Below are 11,067 nucleotides of genomic sequence, written 5' to 3' on the forward strand. Positions count from 1 at the left end.
AGATGGCCAGGATTAGCTTTTTGTAGGTCTGTTCTAGTCCATGGGTCAAGCGTCACTAAGCGCTAGATGGGAACATGGATATCAAAAAAACATGACCAAAATCAACATTTCTGAGGGAAAAGGCTTGCAAATCCTCTAAGCATAGAGTTCAAGCCATCTTGTGGAAGCAGGAAAGCACACCTTTGCACATCAAATGAACTTTGTGTTTTCTGCTGAAAATAGTAGCTGTGCCCAGCTACAGATCAACCAGGCACTGGCCAAGGTCCCTCCACAGTACCAGTGTGGGAATGGGACTGACTGGCAGTCCTTGCTGCATAGTCAGGTAGAGTTAGTATGTGATATCCACTCCTAGCATGGCCACACCATGAAAAGCCCGTGATGGGATAAAGTGACACGAGGCAGTAGCCCTGAAACCAGACGGCTATGCTTAGTGGTGGCCAGAACTGGGGTTGGAGTTCTCCACTTTTGCCACCTGTGCTTTGTCCTGAATTCATCTCCTTTAAGAAGTTTTCTACCCAACTGAAGTCACTCCACTCTGCCCTGCTGCCAGGCTCGGCATGAGTCACGATATGAAGACGTTGGTTTCCTCAGAAAGCATAAAATCAGAAGAGAGAAGCAATCATTAAAATCAGATTTTTCCCTGATCTGCATAATAGACACTTAGAACTGGAAGGGATGTCAGAGGACATCAAGCCCCAACGTACCCATCGCAAACTTGGCACGGAGCTGTGCAAATCAAGTTTGCAAGGGCCCACAGATCAGCAGCTAAGCTTCATGCTTTCAAATCCTGTTATTTACAATTTTGCAATATTGCAAAAGGGATGGAGAAAGATAAAAGAAATGGGAAAGCGTCTATTCTCAAAATATATTATCAAAGAGTTCTGTGATCAAAGGAGAAACATGAAATGATTCCTTAATTTTCTAGAAAATGGATATTTTAGCATCTCAGCAGTATGATTAAGTGATGCCAGAAAGAAATTGGTAATAGTAATTACCCATGTTAATGAACATCAAAATAAATTAAGTATGTAATGAAGAAGTAGAGTTATCAATGGGAAGGAAGCAAAAGAAAAATTGATAAGGATAAAAGCAAAAGATAAAATTAAAAAATTAAATGGGCCGGGCAGTGGTGGCACACACCTTTAATCTCAGCACTCGGGAGGCAGAGGCAGGCGAATCTCTGAGTTTGAGACCAGCCTGGTCTACAAGAGCGAGTTCCAGGACAGCCTCCAAAGCCACAGAGAAACCCTATCTCTAAACACCAAAAAAAAAAAAAAAAAAAAAAAACCAACCCAAAACAGAAATGGAATTTAAAAAGCTGGTTCAATTGGAAGAATTAGCTAACTTTTTTTTTAGTGAGAAGCATGAAGATACCAAGTAAGAAATGGTAACCTGATGGTCAGAAGAAAGAATATCTGGAAGTCTACATGATAATTGGATAGAATAGTGATTCTCAAACTTCGGGCGCTCCTAAAATGCTATGATGGGGCCTGGGGTGTGGCACAGTGGTGAAGGGAGAGCAAAGCACCCAAGGGGCTCTAGGCTCCACCCCAGGACCCAAAAGAGGACTGAAAGGGACTTTCAGTATGTTGGTTGTATCTGTGAAGATTCACTGTGACCAACAGTAAATTGGAGGATTAAAAACCATCCATCATACCGATTAAGAAGTGCATTAAATAACTCTTAAGATCAGTTTGAGAAAAATTGGCATGTTTACAGTGCTGAATGTACTAGTCCATGAATATGGTACGTCCCATTTACTGAGGTGTTTAATTTTCTAAGTAACTTCCTGTGGTTTTCCTCTGTGCAGCTCTGTCATATCTTTTGACAGATTTCTCTTCTTTGAGATTTACTTTCTTTCCTGTTATGCAGGTGTAATTTAAGATTTGCATTGTCTCAGCAGAGCCTGGTGATGCAGGCTTGTAATCTCAGCTATCTGGGAGGCGGAAGCAAGAGGATTGCAGCTTCATGGCCTTTCTGGCTACAGAGAGATTTGAAGGCCAATCTGGGTACCTAGTGAGAGTCTTGACTGAAACCTGGAAGGAAGAAGAGGCCTGGGTTACAACTCAGGGGTCAGAGACTTGCCTAACACACATGACACCTGAGGTTCAGTCTCTAGTGCTGATAAAAATAAGTTGTATTCATTTATTTATGTCTAGTGTACAGAAATACAGTAGATGCTTTTGTAGATTAACCTGGTACCAGTAATCCAAGCTCACATACTTCAGTAGTTGGATAATCTTGGATTCTATATATTGCAATCTTATCATATGTGAACCATGACATTTCTATTTCATTTTTTCTTGTCTGTATGCTTTTTTTCCCTCTCTGGACTTAAACTTCTTATATAATGCTGCCCGATATAGATATAGCAGATACCTTGTAAGCAGAAAATTTTCCATTAAATATAATCTGGAGATTTCTTTTTCTTGTCTTCTTCAATACACTATTAGATTAAGGAAGCATCCCTATATTATTCATTATTTTGTCAAATGATGTTTGTTTGGTATGCAATCACCTGGGGTTTCAAACCTTCACATTTTTCATTTGTGAATTAAATTATTTGACTTTCAAACTGTAAATCAATTTCTAACTCCTGGGATTAACAAGACAGGAATTGGGGGTGATGGGAGCTGGAAAGATGGCTCAGTGATTAACAACACTGGCTGGTCTTGCAGAGAACCAGGGTTCAGTTCCCAGCACCCACATAGTGACTCACAACTGCGTGTAACTCCAGTTATGGGGATCTGATGCCCTCTTCTGGCCTGCATGTATGTGGTGCGCATACACACATGAAGGTAAAACACTCACCCTCATAAAATAAAACTGTATAAATCTTTTTGTTTTAAAGATTTGAGCCAGTCAGTGGTGGTACACACCTTTAATCCCAGCACTAGGGAGGCAGAGGTTGGCAGATCTCTGAGTTCGAGGCCAACCTGGTCTACAGAGAAAGTTTCAGGACCAGCTTCAAAGCTACACAGAGAAACCCTGTCTTGAAAAACAAAGCAGAACAAAACAACAACAACAAAACTCTCAAAACCAAAACCAAACAAACAAACAAAACTAAGACTTGGTTATAATGTATTATTTTTTTAGTTGCACACTGGAGGTTGTTGGGCAATGTTCTGTTTGTATTCTATGTGAGTCATGGCTTCCTTACCTACTTTTAGTATCACATTGTGTTGGCTTGATGAAACCAGCTGGATCAGGATCTCTTCCTTTCTTTTCTGTGAGAAAAACTTCCCCTAGAGTGGTTTTCCCCTTAAATATCTGCAAAACTTACTGTTGGAATGGTCTGTGCCTGGAATTTTCTTTACAAGAAAGTATTTAATCACAATTCAGTCTTTTAGTCAATATAACATAATGCACATTTCCTATCCCTTCCTATGTTGATATTGGAAGGATGTGTTTTAGAAGAAAATTTTCCATTTAAGATTACAGTTTTTTTAGGATAAAGATTTTTTACAATGTCATGTCTCAGATATTATTTATGTCTGTCTCTTTGTTGCTGGTGATTCTACTCTCTATGGTGTCAAGGATGGCCCACAGCAGTTCCCATCTACTAGAATTTCTGAGATTTCTTCTCTACTTTTCTGTGACCCTAGAAAGGTATCTTAGAAGCCACAAATAATTGGAAATTATATTCATTTACTTTGATAATCTCTCCTTTACATTCTGGGGAAGGGCATGTGGGTCATGGCACAATGTGATTGTCATAGGACAACTTGAGGGGGCCCATGCTCTCCTTCCACTGTGTGAGTACCCATAATTGAAGTCACCCATCCACTTTGTCAGCAGGCATCTTTCCCCACGGAGTCACTTTGCTAGGTAGCAGTCTATCTTTTAAACAGAGATATTCATCTAATTATTGTTCATTGTAATTGGACTAATTACATGATATTTGGGCTCAGTTGATCATCTTTTTTTTTTCTTATTTGTCAAATAGGCCCTTTCCTCCTCTCTTCATGTTTTCTTTTGAGTGACTCAAAAAATGTTTATTGTCCCATTGTGGTCTTTCTCTTGTGTGTTTGATTTTTAATTTCTATGCGCGTGTGCCACTTACAGGATGTGTTCATAGCCAGCTTTATTGACATATACAAGTTCTGTACAAGCCACCTGCTTGAAGTGTCTGATTCAATGCTCTTCAATATGTTCACAGCTTTATATACAATTAAAATCTAAGCTTAGCACATTCCTGTCACTCTAGAAGGCAAGCATGTAGCTCCTAGTAATTTCTCCCTACTCTTCCTTAACTTCATATGGCCATTAATCTACCTTATGTCTATAGGGGTTTGCCTGTGTTGGGCATTCTCTGTAGTGGGTGTGTGTTCATGTGAGTGTATGTGAGTGTGGAGACCAGGAAGAAGCTGATGTTGGGTGTCTTCCCCAATTGCTCTTCTCTTTATTCTCCCCCACCCCAGACAAGGTTTCTCTGTGTAGCTCTAGCTGTCCTGAAATTCACTCTGTAGACTAGCCTGGCCTCAAATTCACGGAGATCCACCTGCCTCTGCCTCTCAAGTGTTGGAATTAAAGGCATGCGCCAACATGCCTGGCCCATCTTCATTCTTTTAAGCTGGGGGCTTTTATTGGACTTGGAGGACACTTGCTGCCTAGAATGTTTGGTTGGACAAGCCTTCTGTCTCTGCCTCCCAGTGCTAGGATTGTACCTGCACTCTTTAGGGTCCAGTTCCCATGGTTTTATATCTGGGTGTCGAGGATCGGAACTCAGGTCCCAATGCTTACAGAGCAAGCACCTTGCCAACTGTCCCACCTCTTCAGCCAGGGTATGCTTTTTTTAATTTGGCAGGTTTTGCTTTGTTGCTTTACTTTGTTTTTGAAGACAGGCTCTTGCTTTGTAGTCCGAGCCAGGCTTGAACTACTGACCCTCCTGCCTTTGCCTCTCAAGTTGTCCTGAGATCACAGGTGTGCCCACCAAGTACCAAAATATGTTTTCTTTTGTCATTGACGTCTTTCACTCATCATATTTTTCTTTCAAAATTCATCCATATTATAGAATCTACTTCATTCTGTTTGCCCGTATGTACTTTAGGTCTCTCTCCCCATTGCCATCAACACACACATTGATCTTTCCTTACTCCCCCTCATTTCTGATGCATTCACTTAGTCTTGGGGGGACTGGTTCCAAGAATCTGTGCAGATACCAAAGCCTGCAGGAGCTTGATTCCCTTACACAAAATGGCATGGTAATGGCACACACCCTACACGTTTAGTCCTGTGTACTTTAAATTCTCTGCACTACCTAACTCAATATAGATTTTATGTAAATACTTGGTTACACTGTACTGTTTAGGGAACAATGGCAAGGGAAGAAGTCTGTGTGTGCGTGCCCAGAACTGAGAGAAAGTTTTAAAATGCTTTCGGTTCATCATCAGCTGAGTGTGAGGATGCTGAGAGCAGCCGTGTGTGCCCTGATTTCTGGAGAGGAGCCTGGTAAATAAAGTTATTTTCTTTATTTAAGATCAGAAAATGGACATTTATAAAGAAAGGTTTCAGGAAGACATGGAGATGATTTAAGATACCACAGGGAATGCCACTGGGTAGGTCAGTCTCCAGTTATCAATTATTGATAGCTCTGATGGCAAAGCATCCATCCCAGGACCTGGTGCTTGGGCCTAAGTGAAATACCTTAAATGGCTGCTTAAGGGTTATGAAAGCAAGGAAGTGTCCACAAGGAAGTCGTCCCCAGACTTTGTGGAGGTCTAGACTGATCTAAATCCCAGGGCTATGGCGCCAGAGATTTTAGACACAGTCCAGTCTATCTGTGACCGAGAAACCTTTGTGTTACAGGTAACTCTACTTAGCAGACGTGTCTGGAAACCAGCCTTTTCATTTTCTTTTCCTTTTTTTTTTTTTTTTTTTTTTGATACTGGGTTTCACTATGTAACCTTGGCTCACTATGTAGACCAGGTTGGGCTCAAATTCATAGGGATATTGCCTGCCTCTATCTCCTAAATATTTGGATTAAAGGGGTACACCACCACATCTTAAAATACTAGTTAGAAACTAGCATTTTTAAGCTGTCCTAACAGTTTGGTTTTTTCATTAATAAATTAATTCATTTATTTACTGTTGTACTGAGGATTGAACCAGGCTTCCTATGTGCTAGGGAGTCATGGTAATCTGAGCTACATCCCCTTCTCCAGTCAATTTTATATAAAAGCCAGCCCTCGCTTCTACTTCGTGTTTGCATATATTTATCATAGTCTTCAGAATTAAGTTTTCTTGTTTGGAGGGACTTGGATGTAAGTCTCTCATCTGGTCGCCACAAAGTTCTATATTGTGTACATGTTATTAGGTAAGTCTAAAATAAAAAGGAAAAAGAAACCTAGTATTTATCTTATTATTTCTAAATGCCGTGCTAAGTCTCTTTAGCTTAAATTATCTCATTTCATCTTTAGTACAGCCCTCTTTAATTTATTCTTGCCTTCAAGTCTTTTGCTAGAGGCTCTGAGATCTTGTTACTTGCCCAAGGACATGCAGCTGAAAAAATACCGAACTGTAATTTGAAGCAGGAAAATAGTTTAGAAGTAGGGCTCCAGGATCAGTAAACTTGAGCTTAATTCCTGTATTTTTTAGAATATTAACTGTATAAGCATGGTTGAAGGTGCCCACCCTCCAAGTCTTCTGTTTCCTCCTCCTCCTGTCGTGGGTGATAAGAACAAACAGTCCCATTTCACTGACTCGCTGTGAAGAGCTGACAATGAAAGGGGAAAAAAGAGTATTTAGTGTCTGTTTCCAGGAGCCTGGTTGACCCTCAAAAGCAGCAGTGGTTACTGTTATTATTATAATTATTAGGTCTAACTGCACATGTGTTCCATCATGTCAGTTTATCTCCAAAATGGAATGTAAGAAGTTGAAGGTACACAACACCATTCGCTCTTCACCATTGATTGCTGTTAATGCTGAAGACCTAATTTACACAGCATCCTCTTGGGGCTGAATTTCCTACATGTGCTCTGTTTTTTGTTGCACATTTTGTTGCAAATGTACAACCAATGGTTCAGGCTGGCACATATATGTCTGACTGTTTTGTTACTCTTGTAATTTGACCTTCTGTGCAATCTTTTTGTTTTGTTTTGCTTTTGGAGACAGGGTTTCTCTGTGGCTTTGGAGACTGTCCTGGAACTAGCTCTTGTAGATCAGGTTGGTCTCGAATTCACAAAGATTAGTCTGCCTCTGCCTCCCGGGTGCTGGGATTAAAGGCATGAGCTACCAACACCCGGCCTTCTGTGCAATCTTAATTTGCTAATTTCACTTTGGGGTGTATGAGGGGCTTGCTGCTACCCCATTCTCACAGTCACGTGGTGGTCTGTCTTTCTGTTCACAGCCATCCCAGTGGCTGTGCATTTCACAGTGGCTGAAGATGCTGAACATCTTTTTGTGTCCTTCCTGAAAATGCCCATCAGTTTTCTGTCATTAAAGCAAAATAACCAAGACAAACACAAGGAGAAAAGCTTTGTTTTGGTTTGAGAAGTTGCAGCTCATGGTTGATTGGCCCATCACTTTGAGCCTGTGCATCATGGTGGGGGGCACAGAGAGGGGCTGCTGAGAAGCATAGAGGAAGAAGCTTGAGTCCCAATAAATCTTCACTGAGGTACTTCCTCCAACTGGGCACCACCTCCTAAACTTTCTAGTAGCTTCCCAAGGTGCCATCAGCTGAGGACCAAGTCTTTAACGTATGACCTTTATGAAGAGGAGAGAGGCGCAGTTAAAACTTAAAACTACATTGTTGATTTTTTTTTCCTTTGGAGAAGTGTCTAGTCAGACATTTGCCTATTTTTAATTGTGTTATTTGTCTTTTATTACTTGCTAGTGTCTCTTTTAATTTTTTGTTGCACTTGTTTATCTGTATGAGGGGGTGAATGTGTCATGGACACAGTTGTGCAAGTCAGAGGACAACTTACAGGAGAGTTGGTTTTCTCTTCTACAATGTAGGTCCTAGAACTTGGGTTAAGGTCTTTAGGCTTGATAACAGGCACCTTTACTCTGAGCCGTCTTGCCAGTCCAAGTTATTTGTGTGTGTGTGTGTGTGTGTGTGTGTGAGAGAGAGAGAGAGAGAGAGAGAGAGAGAGAGAGAGAGAGAGAGAGAGAGAGGGACGGAGGGATGGAGGGAACGAGGGAGGGACAGAGGGAGGGACGGAGGGAGGGAGAGAGGAAGAGAGGGAGAGGGAGAGAGACTTTATCTGTGCCCTTCATATTTAAGATATGCTTTTGGTAAAGAGCATACAGCTGAGATTTTCTCATTATTGAATATGTTAATTGCACAGATTAGTGGGATTTGATGTAATATTTCCATGAAATCAGTCAGTCATTCTTTCTTCATCATTCTCCTACCCCTGGTCCCCCTTCCCCGCCACTGTTCCAGTCCATAGATAATCCATCTTAATAACTTTTTATCCCTCCTCCTTGCTACCCAGATTTTTAAAAAATTGTTGCCCTTTGATTAGAATGCTCAAACCATTTACATTTATTGTAATTAGGTATGGTCAAGTTCAGATCTGTTGTCTTGCTACCTTGTTTCTTTATTTGCTGTCATTGTTGTTTTAATTAATTAATTAATTAATTAATTAGAAATGGGGTTTCACTAAGCTGCCTAGGGAGCTTGAACTCTCAATCTTCCTGCCTCTGGTTCCTGCGTAGCTGAAATTAGTCATACATCACTGTACCCAGCTTCTTGTTTTCATTTCTCCCATCTGTTCTCTGTTCCTTTTTTGGTTCTTTTCATGCCTCCTTTTGGGTCAACTTTTTAGAACACTAGTTTTTATCAGCAAATGGCAAGTTGATTAGCACATGGTGTTGCTTTTCGAGTTTGCAGTGTGCATCTTTGTGTTAGTTCAGTCCTGTGATGTTTTAGCTCCATACACTATGTGGTGTCTGAACAGGATGTATTTTCTAATAACAGAAAGAAATGAGGTGGGTAGCCCCAGTACTCAGTTGACCACATAAACAAACATTAAACTGAAAACCACTGAGATTAGAATGGACTCTTTCAGAGTCTGGAACCTGATCTGACGTTTATATTAGCTATGAGAGCACTCTGGGAGGAAAGAGGCTGCTGGGCCTTGGGAAGGGAATTGGTGTAGATTCAGCCACCCTCTCCTGTTCTTCAACTCCATACTGCTATAGGGTTGGCATCCTTACCTCAGGGGGACCTTGTTGGAGACAGTGTAAGTGGTAAGGACTTTATCTCCCCAAATCTCTGGTGGTACACTTTGGCTGACTTGGTGGTTCTCTGGAGGACTGGACATGGACACCCTGTTTCAGCCCCCTTAGGCTGTATTGCCTTCCAGGTGTCTATCAGGAGGTTTAAGGAGACAGAGCCTTACCCCCTTTCAGCCTGTGGTCCAGGGACTACAGATGTTCCAGGATAACTATGGACAGTTTGTAGATTTCAATGTCATGTTGCACTGTTAAATGTTTGGATCCCTCTATGGTAGGTCCCAGGCTAACCTTATAAATATCAGAAAAGAGATCATACATAGTCTTTACAGCTGTCCTCATCAATCCCTAAGGAGAGGGCAGGTCTGGCTTCCAAGTAACCACATTATGATATTCAAAACAACGTGATCTAAATAAAGCAGGACGTCTAGACACTGAATACTGGAACACATGAAGTCATCTGTGTAAATACCCTTGACATGCTCAGAGGAACCATCAACCAAACACTAACAGATATTTAATGGCATATAATAGAATAAAAATGAATAATGGTATAGAATTTGTAAAAATAAAATTTCAGAACTAAGGCCAACATAAAAATCAAAACAAAACAAAAAGAAAACCAAAACCAGAAGGTACAAACTACTAACAAGCAAGCAAGCAAGCAAATGGCTGAGAAGATGAACAATGGCAACAGCCCAGTGTACAGGAAAGAAATAAAAACAATGAGGAGGAAAAAATGCGAGAAGCAGGGGCACATGGGGAATAATACCAAATGTGTCAACACATAGGAAAGAGAAAAAGGAAAAATATTAACAAAGAATGGCCCAAACGCCTCCAATTTGATGAAAGGCATGAATCAGATTACCAGTGCCTAAAGAGAATAAACTCAAAACCACAGGAAGGCAGTGAGAAAGAAGCAGCTTGTTCCCAGGGACCTTCAGTAGATCACCTGATCTCTCATCAGAAACTCCAGAGGCCAGGAGGCACGGTGAAGACAGACAGATGTAAAGTCCTGAAAGGAAAAAACAAAAAAAGAAAAAAATTAAAGAAAAAAAAAAAACAACCCCAAACCCTATTTCTAGAAAACCACCCTTTAAAAAGAAGAGGAAGCAGTACTCCCCACACACACTAGCTAAAAACTGGCAGATCCCTAAGAAATGTCCAAGAGGCACCTTCAGGTGGGGAGGAAATGACACCAGACATAACCCAAAGCAACGTGAAAAACAGGATAAAGGTGACTTCACAGATGAAGATAATATCCCGGGTAGTTGTGCTCTTGTTATGTAACTATTCTTTTTTTCTACGTAGTTTAACAGACAACTACGTGAAGCCACTGTTTAAATCTACCGACAGACGCACCAGGTTTAAAGATATATTGTGTGGCAATAACTATCATATGAAATGAGGGATGGAAATGTGTAGGGGCTAGGTGTGTATATGCCTGGGAAACAGAGTTGGCTGCTTGCAAATGAGGTTGTTACAAGCATCAGATGTTAGTAGTAGATTCCAGTAACTTAAAGACGCACAGAAATGAAAGATGGGAGATTCAACAGTGCTGTGCTGCAGAGAGCAAACCAGTCTTTCAAAGCTGATAACAGATGGACAGAAAATACAAGACGGACAGCAAGAAAGAGAAGTCTTTCCTCATCTGTGGTTGGATTAAGTGAAGGAAACTTGATGTCAAAAGGCAGAGACTGGCACAATGACTTTAAAACATGGTCACCTCTACAGTGTCTGCAAAAAATCATAGATGAAACATTGAATACTTCAGAGGAAATGGACTGAGAAACTTATGCCATGCAGAGAGTAGCTAGGGAGAACTGGGTGGCTTTATCATTACCAGATAATGCATGTAGATTTTGCATAGACCAAAGTTTACAGAAC

Source organism: Mesocricetus auratus, unplaced genomic scaffold, assembly GCF_017639785.1.
Source record: "Mesocricetus auratus isolate SY011 unplaced genomic scaffold, BCM_Maur_2.0 Super-Scaffold_100676, whole genome shotgun sequence".
NCBI lineage: Eukaryota > Metazoa > Chordata > Mammalia > Rodentia > Cricetidae > Mesocricetus > Mesocricetus auratus.